The sequence below is a fragment of the Camelus bactrianus genome, chromosome 13 (genome assembly GCF_048773025.1).
Source record: "Camelus bactrianus isolate YW-2024 breed Bactrian camel chromosome 13, ASM4877302v1, whole genome shotgun sequence".
NCBI classification, from domain to species: Eukaryota; Metazoa; Chordata; class Mammalia; order Artiodactyla; family Camelidae; genus Camelus; species Camelus bactrianus.
Window position 1 is genome coordinate 51,320,847 of NC_133551.1, and position 13,206 is coordinate 51,334,052.

A 13,206-nucleotide genomic window follows, 5' to 3' on the forward strand; every position below is an offset into this window, starting at 1 on the left:
TATTACCCCAAAAAGAAGCTCCACATCCACTGAGAAGTCATTTGGCAGGGGTGGTGGGTATAGTACAGTGGTAGAATGTGTGCTTGGTGTGCTTGAGGTCCGGGGTTCAATCCCCAGTGCCTCCGTGAAGGGAAAAAGTAATAATTAAAAAAAAAAAAAAAGTCATTTGTCACTCCTCCTTCCTCCCCAACCAGCCTCTTGCCACCACTAATCTCTTTTCTATATTTATGGATTTGCTTGTAGATGTGAAATTATATAATATGTGGCCTTTTGTGTCTGGCTTCTTTCTTTTTTTTAATTAAAATTTTATTTTTTACTTTTTGGGGGGAGAGGTAATTAGGTTTATTTTTTTTTTTACTTAGGTTTTTTTTTTTTAACGGAGGTCCTGGGTTCAATCTATGTACTCTATCATTGAGCTGTACCCTACCCACCCTCCCCATGTCTGGCTTCTTTCACTTGTGATGTTTTCAAGGCTAGTCTGCGTTAGCATGGTACCACTGCGTTTCTTTTTACTGCTTAATAATTTTCCATCATATGGACGTACCACATTTTGTTTATTCGTTCATCCGTTGATGGGTATATGGATTGTTTCCACTTTTTGGCTATTGTGACTAGTTCTGCTATAAGCACACATTCTGTTTTGTGCATAGATTAGAAGGATACACATCAGATTAATAATAACAACTGTGCCTGGGAATGAAAGGAAAGGCAAGGAATTGGACTGGGAAAAGGAACAAAGCAACCTTCAGCTTTATCTGTGATGTTTTATTTATTTTATATAAAAAATACATCTGGAGCAAAAATGTTGATAGATGATTATCCTGGGTGATGAGCACATGAGTGTTTGGTATATTATTCTCAATGTCCTCGCTTCCCAATTTCCTCAACCCTCTGATCAGGACCTGCTATGGAGTTAGTGAGGCTCAGTGCATAATGAAAAGTGGGCCCCCTTGTTCAAAGGCTGAGGTGATTCTTGTCCCCATAGGGGCAGTCCAGGCTGGGCGGTGTCAGCATGCAGGAGCCTCTAAGTCGAGTCTCTAGGTTCATTCCTTCGCTCGTGCCTTCTTTCGTTCAGGTGAGTGCTTAGTCCAGCCTGGCACTGCATTAGGCGCCGGACTTACAGTGGTGAGCAAGACACAGGGGGGCCTTGGATTTAATCCTAGACAGACTGCAGGAAGTGCTGAGAAGGACAAGTGAGGGGGCCTGAGAGATAAACCCAGGGGCCCCTGACCATGCACTACCCATCACGAGAAAGTGATGCGGGAGTGAAGGTCTGAAGGATGAGTCTATATTATCTTAGCAAGAGATGGGGGCAGTGGTGCGGGGGTGAGGCTGGGCAGAACATTTCAGAACATTCCTGGCAGATGAGTAGGTGACATCTTCAAGGACCTGCAAACCAGCTAGAGGCAGGGAGGGAGGGGCCGGGAGACCCAGATGAGACTGAAGAGGGGGCCTAGAGACCGAGCACCCCCGTCATGGGCCCCCCTCCTTGTGTTCTCATTGCCTTACATTTTTTCGTTAAGTTGGCTCCCTTTGTATCCTTACCCTAAGCAAAAATATTCCTGAGATCCAAGAATTGGCAGAGCACATGTTTTTTAATACACAGTTAAAATTTTTTTAAAATGTTCCTCCATGCCCCACCTAAAATCTTCCCCCTTCCTACCTCAGTTTGGAAGAGACGGTTTTATTGTCGGCTCTATCTTCAGAGCCATGGGAAGCCTTAACAGGATTTCAGCTTGGTGAGGCCAGTGACCTGGCCTCATTTACATTTTTGAAAAGGATTCTGGCTGCCAAGGGCAGGGTGGTTGGGGGGCGGGGCCTCATCCATGGGAGATGGATGAGGAAGAGGCTGTTGCTGGCATCCAGGGATGAGCCATGGGGATCTGTGGGGAGAGGGAACATGAGCCCCACCCTCCTCCCAAACCAAAATCTCCTTTCTTTTATCTCCCTGTGTCTGTTCAAGGTGTTTCCAGATAAGCAGATTCTTCTATGATCCCCGTATCTCAGTGTCGGCCCCAGGAGTGTCCGGTGTACCTATGAGAACCCAGCTTCCTGGGCCAGTTAAGGCTGATCACAGCTGGGACATTTGGGTCACATCTAATCAGGTCCTGTGGTCTCCAGTCCAGCAACAAGGGCTCCCGTGACTGACCACTCTGCGCGTGCTCAGAAACTAAGTGGCGTCCATGGTTTCTATCACCTGTATGCTGACGACTTGTCAGCGTATATTGCCCAAAGGCCCCCCTCTTAACCACTGGTTGTACTGCTTCACGCATCCTCATGACCCACCCTCCGTGGCCTGCCCCCTCCCAAGCCTTCTACTTTCTGAAAGACTCGACTCCCTCTGCCAGTGCCTCCCTGAGGACCCCATCCTCCCATCTCCCACTAGAAGCGGCCCTTCCCCACCATGGCTACTGGTAAACCATTACTCCTGCACTCTCCTGAGAAACAACAAAATCCCTCTGCATTTCAGACTCCTGCAAAACTGCCCTCCACGCCTCCAGTTCACTAGCTATTTGATGAAGGAGTTGGGGAGGAAGCTCCGTGCCGCCTTGTGCTAAATACCAGGCATACGGATGGGGAGCTAGACTGACAATCTGACACCCCCGGGTGCTGGGAAAGGAGGCCTTTCCAGTACAGCCACACAAGGAAGGGAAGGGAGAGATTTCTGAGCTGAGGGTTTCAAAAAGGTTGGAACTGGAAGGTGAGGGGCAGGGATATGGATCAAGAGGGAGGGGAGAATGGAGGCAAGCTTTGGGAAACATTTGTTAAGACATTTAAAGTTTGTTCTAAAGGTCGAGAAGTGTTGCCTGAGGGGGTGAGCAGGGGAAGGGTAGGACTGATTTGCACTTTGGAGAGAGCTGTGTGCAGAGAATGGGAGGGATGGAGAAGAGACCCAGGCTGACAGCCCAGCTGGAGTGGAAGGGAGGATGGGTAGGTCTGGAGCTACTACTAGGTGGGACCAGGATCTAGGACTTGGTGGTTGGCTGGAGGTGGTTGGGGGGTGGGGTGAGAAGAGAACCAGGCTGAAGCTCACGTTCTTCTGGTTTGTGCAGCTGGGTGAGCAGTAAGCGGGGTTGGCACCGGCTCTATGCGAGGAACTGAAGATACAAGTGTGAGCAAGACCTTCCGGGCCTGCCTCGCAGAGCCCACCCTCCAGATAAATGAGCGTCCTGCCATGCCTTCTGGGATGGCTGTAAGCAGAGTGCCAGGACAGAGCGTCTCAGAGACACCGCCTAGTGAAGGCGGCCTCTCAGAGGAGGAGATGCCTGAGCTGAGAAAGGTGCCAGCCAGGGAAGGTGAGTCCCAGGAGAGACCCCAGCGAAGGCAAAGGTCCTGAAGGGCGGAAGGGCCAGTGCAGCTGAGGTGCATGTAGGAACCAGCGAGGAGTGCTTCCAGGAGAGCCTGATGGGGAACCCCGTCCTCTCCTCCCAAGGAGGGACAACAGAGGGGATCCCACTTCCCTGTCCCGGCCTAATCCCTCCACCAGAGCCCCAGATCACATGCCCTCCTCATGCCTTGGGGACCTTGTCTCTTGAGTCTTCACTCCCCCTGGGGTTTTCCACCTCTTCTAAGGGCTCATCTACTTCACTAAGGAACCCCTCCAGTCACTGCCATCTTAGGAAGCCTCCTTGGATGGATTTGTGGTTTGAAATCCTATCCAACAAGCACCACCGTCACTGTTCCCACCTCTCTGGATCCTCCTCCATCTCCTTCACCGCCCCTTCAGTGTGGCCGTTCCCCAGGACTTTAACATCCTCCCTTCTCCCCTCCACTGACCTCCTCCATCACACCCAGGCTGATGACTCACAAATCTATATGGCCATTTGCTCATTCACGCAAGTGCATGGAAGCCATAGGATGGTGAGCAAGACAGACGTAGTTCCTTGACTTGGTGCAGGTTATGGTCTAGTAAGAATTGACAGACAATGACACGGGATGTGAAGGAAGTTGGCAGAGTAAAGTGGTGGCGACGCTGCCTTAGACAGGGTGCTCACTGAGGGCCTTTGTGGGGAGGTGATATTTAAAGGGGCACCTAAAGAATGTGAACGAGCCAGGCAGGGAGGCATGAGGGGAAGAGGCTTCCGAGACAAGGGGAGAGCAAGTGCAAAGGCCCCGAAACGGTAAGGGTTCAAGGAACAGAAAAAAGGGCCGTGTGGCGAGAGCAGCTTAAACAAGGCAGAAAGCGAAATGAGATTGGAGAGAAGGCAGCAATTAGCTTGGGCAAGGCCTTGTAAGCCACAGCAAAGAGTCTGGATGTTATTTTAAGAGCAATGAGAATCATCGAAGGGTTTTATGAAGGGGAGAGGAGTTTTTAAAATCTACTCTGGCTGCTGTATGAAAAGTGGATTGGAAAGTAACAAAAGCTCAAGCAGGCAGCCAACTAGCTGCGTTGGTCCAGGTGTCCAATGTTGGCCTGCAAACTCTCTTCCAGGGGCCACCTAGGCTTGTACACCCAGCTCTTTCCTGACATCTCCCCCTCCCTCCTGAGTCCTCATCTATCCAGTACCCTAAGCTGGAAGTCTGGGCGTGCCTTGATCTCCCTCATCTTCCTTTGCAACTGTAAGGGAAGAAAAATCACTTTCTTTCTACCCTTCTGAATTCCTGGCTGAGACCCCTGTAATAAAAGACAGGTTAAAAAGGGAAAAATAGATGAGTTTATTAACTTGTATACCTCATGTACACATGGGAGATACCCAGGGGAAAATGAGTAACTCCCTGAAGTGGCTTAGAATTCAGGCTCAAATACCATCTTAATAGGGAAAGAGGGGGGGCGATGTAGGCCTCTTAGAAGAGAGAAAAAGATTTCTAGGAAAGATGAATGGGCCTTTAGAAGATGGGGGTACACAGTTTGTGACAAAGTGTGTCTGGGTGTGGCGTTGACGTCTACTCTCTTCTCCTGTGACAAGAGGCAATCTTTCCTGGGTAATGAAATGTCCAGGGAGCGGGTTTTTGACCATTCAGTTCCTTTTGGAGATCTGTCTGTAGGCAGATAAGGGGAGTTCCGAGAAAGCCTCTCCCTGCATTTGCTATTTTTCGAATGCCTACAGCTCAAAATAACCAAGATGCCAAGTGGCACACTCTGTCACTCTTCAAATCCAAACACCAACTCCTGTTGACTCGACTTCCTACATTTCTCTAGGAAACATCCTTTTTTGTCTGTCCCTGTGGCCACTGTCTTCATGGGGGCTCCATTAAATAGCCTCTTCATGACTAACTTATTCCCCATCTCTATGGGTTGAATTGCCCCCCCCCCCCAAAAAAAGCTATGTTGAAGTCCTACGCTTTTCAGAAGGTGACCTTATTTGGAAATAGGGTCATTGCGGTTGGAATTAGTTAAGACGTAGTCATGCTGGAGTAGGCTGGGACCCTAATCCCATATCGCTGATGTCCTTATGAGAAGAGATGATGTGAAGGTGGAAACACAAGAAAAACGCCATGTGAGGACAGGATTGAAGGGACACATCTGTAAGCCAAGGAACACCAAAGACTGTAGGCAAATATCCAGAAGCTAGGAAGAGGCAAAGATAGATTCCCCAACAGGTTTCAGAGGGAGCATGGCCTGATGACAACTTGATTTTGGACTTGTAGCCTCCAGAACTGGGAGACAAAAAATGTCTGTGTTTTCATGCCATCCAGTTTGTTGTACTTATGGCAGCCTTAGACTAATTCACTGACCATTTCAAACTCCACACCAGCCACCTAGGTGAGGTGGCTCTCCCACCTAGGGGGTGAAGTCTAAGGTCCCTAGGGGTATGGCACGAAGACACTTCAGGATCAGGCTCTCCGTCCTTCACTGCTGGTGGGCGTGTAGTTTGGTGCAGCCACTATGGGGACAATATGGGGATCCCTCAAAAAACTAAAAACAGACTTATTCTATGATCCAGCAATCCCACTCCTGGGCATATGTCCAGAGGAAAATATAATTAGAAAAGACACATGCACCCCAGTGGTCATAGCAGCACTATTTACAATAGCCAAGACACGGAAACAACCCAAATGTCCAACAACAGATGACTGGATAAAGAAGTTGTGGTGTATTTATACAATGGAATACTCCTCAGCCATGAAAAAAGAATAAAATAATGCCATGTGCAGCAACATGGGTGGACCTGGAGATTGTCATTCTAAGTGAAGTAAGTCAGAAACAGAAAGAAAAATACCTTATAATATCACTTACATGTGGAATCTAAATAGAAGGACACAAATGAACTTATCTACAAAACATAAACAGACTCACAGACATAGAGAACAAACTTATGGTTACTGGGGATAAAAGGGGTGGGAAGGGATAAATTGGGATTTCCAAATTTCCCTCACTCTCGAGGAGTGATGGAAATGTTAGCTATCTTGATTGTGGTGATGGTTTCATAGGTGTGTACATTTATCAAAATTCATCAAATTGTATATCTGAAATATGTATAGTTTACTGTATAGGAATCAGACCACAATAAAAGTGGTAAATTTTTTAAAATTTTGCCTTTATTTTTATTCTCTTCCTAAGAGTTTGTCCTGTTTCAATAAGCAAACATTGCTTTTTGATTTGAATGGAAAAGTAAGTAATATTAGGGAAAAAGAGAAGGACCCACATGTTCCCTTTTGGAAAGAACTTTTCTGGCCTTTTCAGTTAGTTAATTACACACCTCCGCCTCCCCCGGACTAACACTGTGTCCTTTCCAAGGCATTTATCATGCTGATAGAACTCATACATTTGCATGCCTGCCTCCTATGCTATTCATCTTTGCTCCCTGTATCAGCAAATGATACTTCTCTCTCTTACAATCTGCCCATCATGTTATCTGTACCTCATTTAGAGATCATTGTCCATTCATTTCTGGATTTTTGGTTTCTTATGCCTGTGTCATTTCTTTCACTAGACTGTGAGTTACTCGAGGGTGGGGTCTGTGTCTGCTCCATGGTAGCTACTTTTACAGAATCAGGGCTCTACACACATGATTTTATTGAGTCCTCGCAACAATTCTTTGAGGCAGACACTCTTATATATATACCAGCTTCACTGAAATGCAATTCACAAACCATACTATTCACCCATTTAAAATGTGCAATTCAACTGTTTTGAGTATATTCATAGAGTTGTGCAAACATCATCACAGTCAATTTTAGAACATTTTCATCACCCCAAAATGAAAGCCCCAACCACTGGCAGTCACTTCTTATTTCCTCCCAGCCTCCTTCCACCCCTAGCCCTAGGAACCACCAGTTTATTTTCTGTCTCTATGGATTTGCCTCTTTTGGTCATTTCATATAAATGGAACCCTAAAATACACTGTCTTTCGTGACTGATTTCTTTCACTTAGCATGATGTTTTCAAGGTTCGTTCATGTTGTAGTGTGCACCAGTATTTTATTATTATTAGCTGAATAATATTGCACTGTATGTCTATCACAATTGTTTAGGGCCTGGGTAGACCAGAGTGGGTGGTGGGTAGGGCACAACAGAATGGAGTTTCTTAAACTATATTGGGGACCTTGATAAAATCCAGATTCTAATTTGGCAGGCAAGGGGTGGGGCCTGAGGTGCTGTGTTGCTAAGAAGCTCAGAGGTGATGTTGAAAGATGCAAATGATTTCTACCAGAAGGGTAGGGAATAGGGGCTGTTTCTCATACAAGGCAGCCACCTGGCTTTAACCCTTGGCTAGCTGCCAAGGTCACCTCTTTCTGGGTGGGTAATTTCTTTCCAGACATGAGATTTCAAATGAGAAGTCAGCATGGTGAGTATGAATTAGAGCAAGGGTAGCTGGCTACTTCTGAGGGATGATTTGGTCCAGCTGTAGATGGAGCCTACTGAGGCTTCCTTCTCTCTGGGACTATTTCTGTGTCAGAGCCAGATCACAGGTCAGGAAGCTGAGGTGCCAGCCTGCAGAGCTACCCTGGGTGGCACACACATCCCCAGTCTTCCTGAGTGCCCGTCTCCCTGCTAAGGGCCACTAAGCTCCTGTTCCCTGGTGCTCAGGCACAGGGTTGCTGAACGTGCTTCTAGTCGATATGAAATGAGTAAGTGAGCGTCGACTGTTTTGTCAACCTCGAGGGTCATCCGTAAGAGGCAGGCTTGTTGAGAGTCTGTAGCACATGGTCGGTGTGTCAGTCCTTGGAGAAGCAGATGCCAAGATGGGATTAGGTGTGCAGGAGAGTTATCAGGAAAATGGCAATGAACGATAAAGGAGATGGGACCAGAAGTAGGCAGGGAGAGCCTTCAGACCACGATGTAGCTCTGACACCTGCGAGGAGAACAGGAAGGAAGGGTGGGCAGGAAGAGCTTCACACTACAGCGCAGCTTTCAGAAAATCGAGGTGGATGGGGAGTCCTCAAGCCGAGGACATCCACTAGAAGAGCCTCATGCCAGGCAGGAAGATGCCGGCACCTATACGTACACCATGCTCTTCATTGGCTGTGGCCCTTGGTGAACACAATGGTGGAGCCAAAGGAGCAGCAGCTGTCAGTCAAGTAAACCCCACAGCAGGCTCTCCTGAAGGAGTCAGGATGACACGTTTCCATGGCTCCCAGTGTCCCACCAGCTACCAGTGGTCAGGCCATGAACAAGCCACTCAGCCTCCTGAGCCTCAGTTCCCTCATCTGCAAAGTGATGATAGCACTGACTTTCCATGACTGTTGTGAGGATTAAATGTGTGTAAGCCTCAATAAACATTAGTTATCATTGTTAGTACAGGCAGACCTTGGAGATATTGCGGGTTTGGTTCCAGACCACTGCAATACAGCAAAAAGCACAAGAAAGCCATTTACATGAAAATTTTGGCTTTCCAGTGCACATAGAAGTTATGTTTATGTGTAACTCATGGCTTATTGTGACTAGATTACAACTAGTTATGCTCAAAAAAAAAAAAAATCCCAAATAAAATCCTTCAGGTTGAAAGGAAATGACACTAGATGGTAACTTGAATCTACACAGAGAAACAAAGAGCACTGGTAGAGGTAATTACAGAGCTATGTATAGAAGAAAAGAGAAACCCATTTTTCCTTTCTTCTCTCAACTTATTTAAATGATAACTGTACTACAACTATTTCGAAACTGTATTACTGAGTTTATAACATAGGAATATATAAAATATATAAAAATAAATGTCCAGAGTAGGGGAAGAGAATGCAACTATATTGGAGAAATTTTTTTATTTTTTAAAAATGTATCCTGATTATTTTGGGTTTTTGGCGGGGAGAGGAGGTAATTGAGTTTATTTATTTATTTTTAGAGGAGGTTCTAGGGATTGAGCCCAGGACTTTGTGCTACCCCTTGAGCTATACTCTCCCCCAGAAATTTTTCTATTTTTTATTGTAATTAAATTTGTGTAAATCTGAAGTCAATCGTGATAAAGATGCATATTGTAATCCCTAGGGCAACCACTAAAAAAAAACCTTGTAAAATACATAATAAAAATATCAACAAGGGGGGAAAAGTCATGTTTATACTATCCTATAGTCTATTAAGTGTGCAATAGCATTATGTGTCAAAGAGCAATTGACATCCCTTAATTAAAAACACTTTATTGCTAAAAATGCTAACCATCATCTGAGCCTTCAGCATCCTTTAGCCATGATAGTATCAAAGATCACTGATCGCAGATCACCGAAACAAATACAATAATGATGGAAAAGTTTGAAATATCGCGCGAATTGCCAAAATGTGACACAGAGACGTGAAGTGAGCAAATGCTGTTGGGAAAAATGGTTCCCATAGACTTGCTTGATACAGGGTTGCCACAGACCTTCAGTTTGTAAAAAAAGCAATGTCTGTGAAAGCGAAGCCCAATAAAACGAGGTCTGCTAGCATTATTTTAGACAGCATGAGATTTAGAGCAAGAAAAAACTTAAGCCTCAACCCACTCTTGCCAGCGTTCTGATCTGGCTCGGTTACTCTACAGAGCTTAGAATAGTGCCTATTGTGCAGGGAGCACTGTGCAGTGTTGGCTATCAGTGTCATTATTTCCAAATAATAGTATTGAATGAATTACTTCTGGGAAATGCCACACACTAGAATGGCATTCAAGGACCTCTGCAAAATTTTAACTCTATTTTGCAGTTTCCTTCCTCACTAAACACACACACACACACACACACACACACATCACCGTAAGTTCTAGCCTCTTTGGGCCACTCACAGCAACCTTGAAAATGTCATGTTGTACTAATACAGTATTATATTATCCACTGTTTACCAAATGCTTATTGTATGCCTGGCACTGTGTAAAGGTTTACGTATATTATCTCATTTCTATTCTACCAATGGGGAAACTGAGGCCCAAGACTGACCTAAGCTAATAAATGGTTTATCCATCTCTGGACTTCTGATTGTAGCATAATCTCCCTGCCTCCATTCCATTGCTACCTTCCGAAACATTACCTTCTTTTAAAGGTCCAGCTCCATTGCTACCTCCTCCAGGAAACTTTCCTTGATCTTCACCCTTAGTATAGAAAATTTCTCCCTTAGTATCTGGGGCTCCTGTCTAACGCTATACACATTGGGTTGTAATAATTGATCTGGATGCGAATTGCTCCCACCAGACCATGACCAGTTCCAGGGAAGGGATAATGTCTTGTGCATCTTTGCAGCCAGTGCCCAGCCTGGGGCCCTGAACAGGAAAACAGCAGTGATGAATCCCCTCATTTATACCATTGACCTTCATAGATGATGGGTTTTTAGGTCAGTTCCAACTTTTAAAACCCTGGTCTTCAGTCATGCCACATACATATTTAGTCCTGCTTTGAGGTCTGAAAATGATGTCTGACACATAGTAGGTGCTTAATAAATGGGAGTTTATTCTTAGCATTTTCCAACTAACTGTAAATGTCAGCAAAGGGTCAGGCAGATTTGCAGCTCCCATCCCTGCTGTCAGGAGAACAGGAAGAGAAAAACATCTCTCTAGTGGGCAGATACTGGGTCCTTCTTCCTTAAAGCACTGGCTGAGCCCATCATACAGATGAGGGAGGCCCGAGGATGGTACAATTGCCAAAGTTGTATAGTCTGTCTTTTGCCTGACCCAAACCTCTACCATCTCAAAGACCCCAACCAGAAAGAGTCTTCCTTCCTGAGAGGCAGAGCCACCATTGCTTATGGGAAATAGAGCTTTTGTCGGTAGAACTGACCTCCTGCTGGGAGGATGGGGCTGGGTTTCCCCTGCTCTTACCCTCAAAAATTCTCCAGATTCATAGCACTTTTCACAAGTTTTATACACACACACACACACACACACACACACACACACACACACACACACATGCTTTCTTGCTTGCTTGCTTTTTATCTCTCTCCTCCATAAAGGCAGGATATTCTATGAATGGTTGGCTCACAGGTCTTCCCCAGCACAGGAGCAGAGAGAGCCTGGCCCTTAGAAATGCCACATAAAGTTTGTTGAATGACAAATGAATGAAGCCAGAAGGCAAAGCTCTGACCTTCCTGCTCTACTGTAGAATCCTCAGCTGCAGAGACCTGTACCTGTATCCCTGTCCTCACCATGAAGTGTTCTTTCCCTCCTCTCCCCAACCCTGGACTCATTCTTTCTTTTGCCACATCATACCATCTGTCAAGTACAGACCCACCTAGCTTCTGCCCCAATGGGAAAAAAAATCAGACCCCTTCCTACCCCAGCAAAGATGGATTTGCACTGATGTGCTCAGGCTTCTTTCCAGATCACTGGTCTGGTCGTTCGTCCAGCCTCTTCCCACCCTACTAGGTCCTCCCTGATTAAGTCCTGCTTGGATTTTGCAGGCCTGGGTCCAGGTGGCTCCTTCAGTGGCTTTCCATTTCCCTTCCCCCTAAGATTTATTAAGTGATATCCTTGTGTTGACATGTGGGGAATCTAAACTTTTTTGATTTCCCAGAAACTTGGGATCCATCTTTGACTCCTACTCTCTCACTTCCTACATCCAATTAATCACAAATCAGAGTCTTTTTTTTTTAATCAAGCCACTTTCTCCATCACTGTGCCCACCATCTTAGCTGCCCTCATCTCCCAGTTCTCCTCCTAGCACCCACCCTCTAATCCTTTTGCATCCTGCAGCCAGAGAGTTTTAAAAAATGTAACTTGAGCCAAGGCAGCTCCTTCTTAAAATCCTTAAGCTCTGCCCTTTGATCTCAGGATAAAGTCCAAAGTGGTTCAAGTCTCTTAAGAGTAGGCTGTCTTTCCCACCTCTCACACCGTCACGGTCAGTCTTGCAGACTCAGCTCCAGCCCACACTCCCTCACAGGGCCTTTGCACATGCTGTTCTCCCTGGCTTCACTTAGGTAACTCTCTTCTCTTCTCAGTATAAATGTAGCTTGATAATAATAACAATTATCATTTCCACAAGTGATTTATGTGTATCCACTTATAACCCTTTATTAGTAAGTACTTTTATTAGTTTACTTAGAGATTGGAATCTGAGAGTCAGAGATGTGAACTAGCTTACTCAAGGTCACACAGGTAGTAAGTTCCCTGCTAGATAGTCAGCTACACCAGGGCAGGGACTGTGTGGGCTTTGCTCATGGGTGCCTAGTACTCATTTGTTTATTTAACAAATATTTATTGAACATATAGTCTGTGCTGCGTAGGCACTGTCCCAGGTTCCTGCTGTCGTGAAGCTTACTTACAGGGGGGAAAAGACACACACCAAACGGGCAACACATATTCGAATGACATAATTTCAGGTAGTTAGCCTTGAAGACAAAAAGACAGGATGGTGTGCTGGGATGAACAGTGCTGGCAGGCTGCTTTAAACCACTGGGTGGTTTCAGAAGGCTTCCCTGAAGCCTATGTGTCTATAGATGGAGTGCTCCATGAATGTCTCTTGATTTAATACACTAACCAGAGTATAAGCTTCATGAGAGAGAGAGAGAGATTTCCTGTCTTGTCCACCATGGTATCCCCCCAGCACCTTTATCTGGTGTTGGCATAGAATGAGCCTAGATTAACCACTTCTTTCAATGAATTAATATATAAATACTAATATTTCTTCATTCATTTAATCAAATCAATGGTTTTCATGTTGAACTCTTTTGGGGGGTAATTAGGTTTATTTATTTATTTTTAATGGAGGTACTGGGGATTGAACCCAGGACCTCGTGTATGCCAAGTATGTGCTCTGCCACTTAAGCTATACCCACTCCCCAAATCAATGGTTTTCAATGGGAGTGTCTGTGTGCCTTTTTGTAATTTCTGTTTTTGATCATCACAGTGATAGTGAGGCTGGTTCCTGGCAC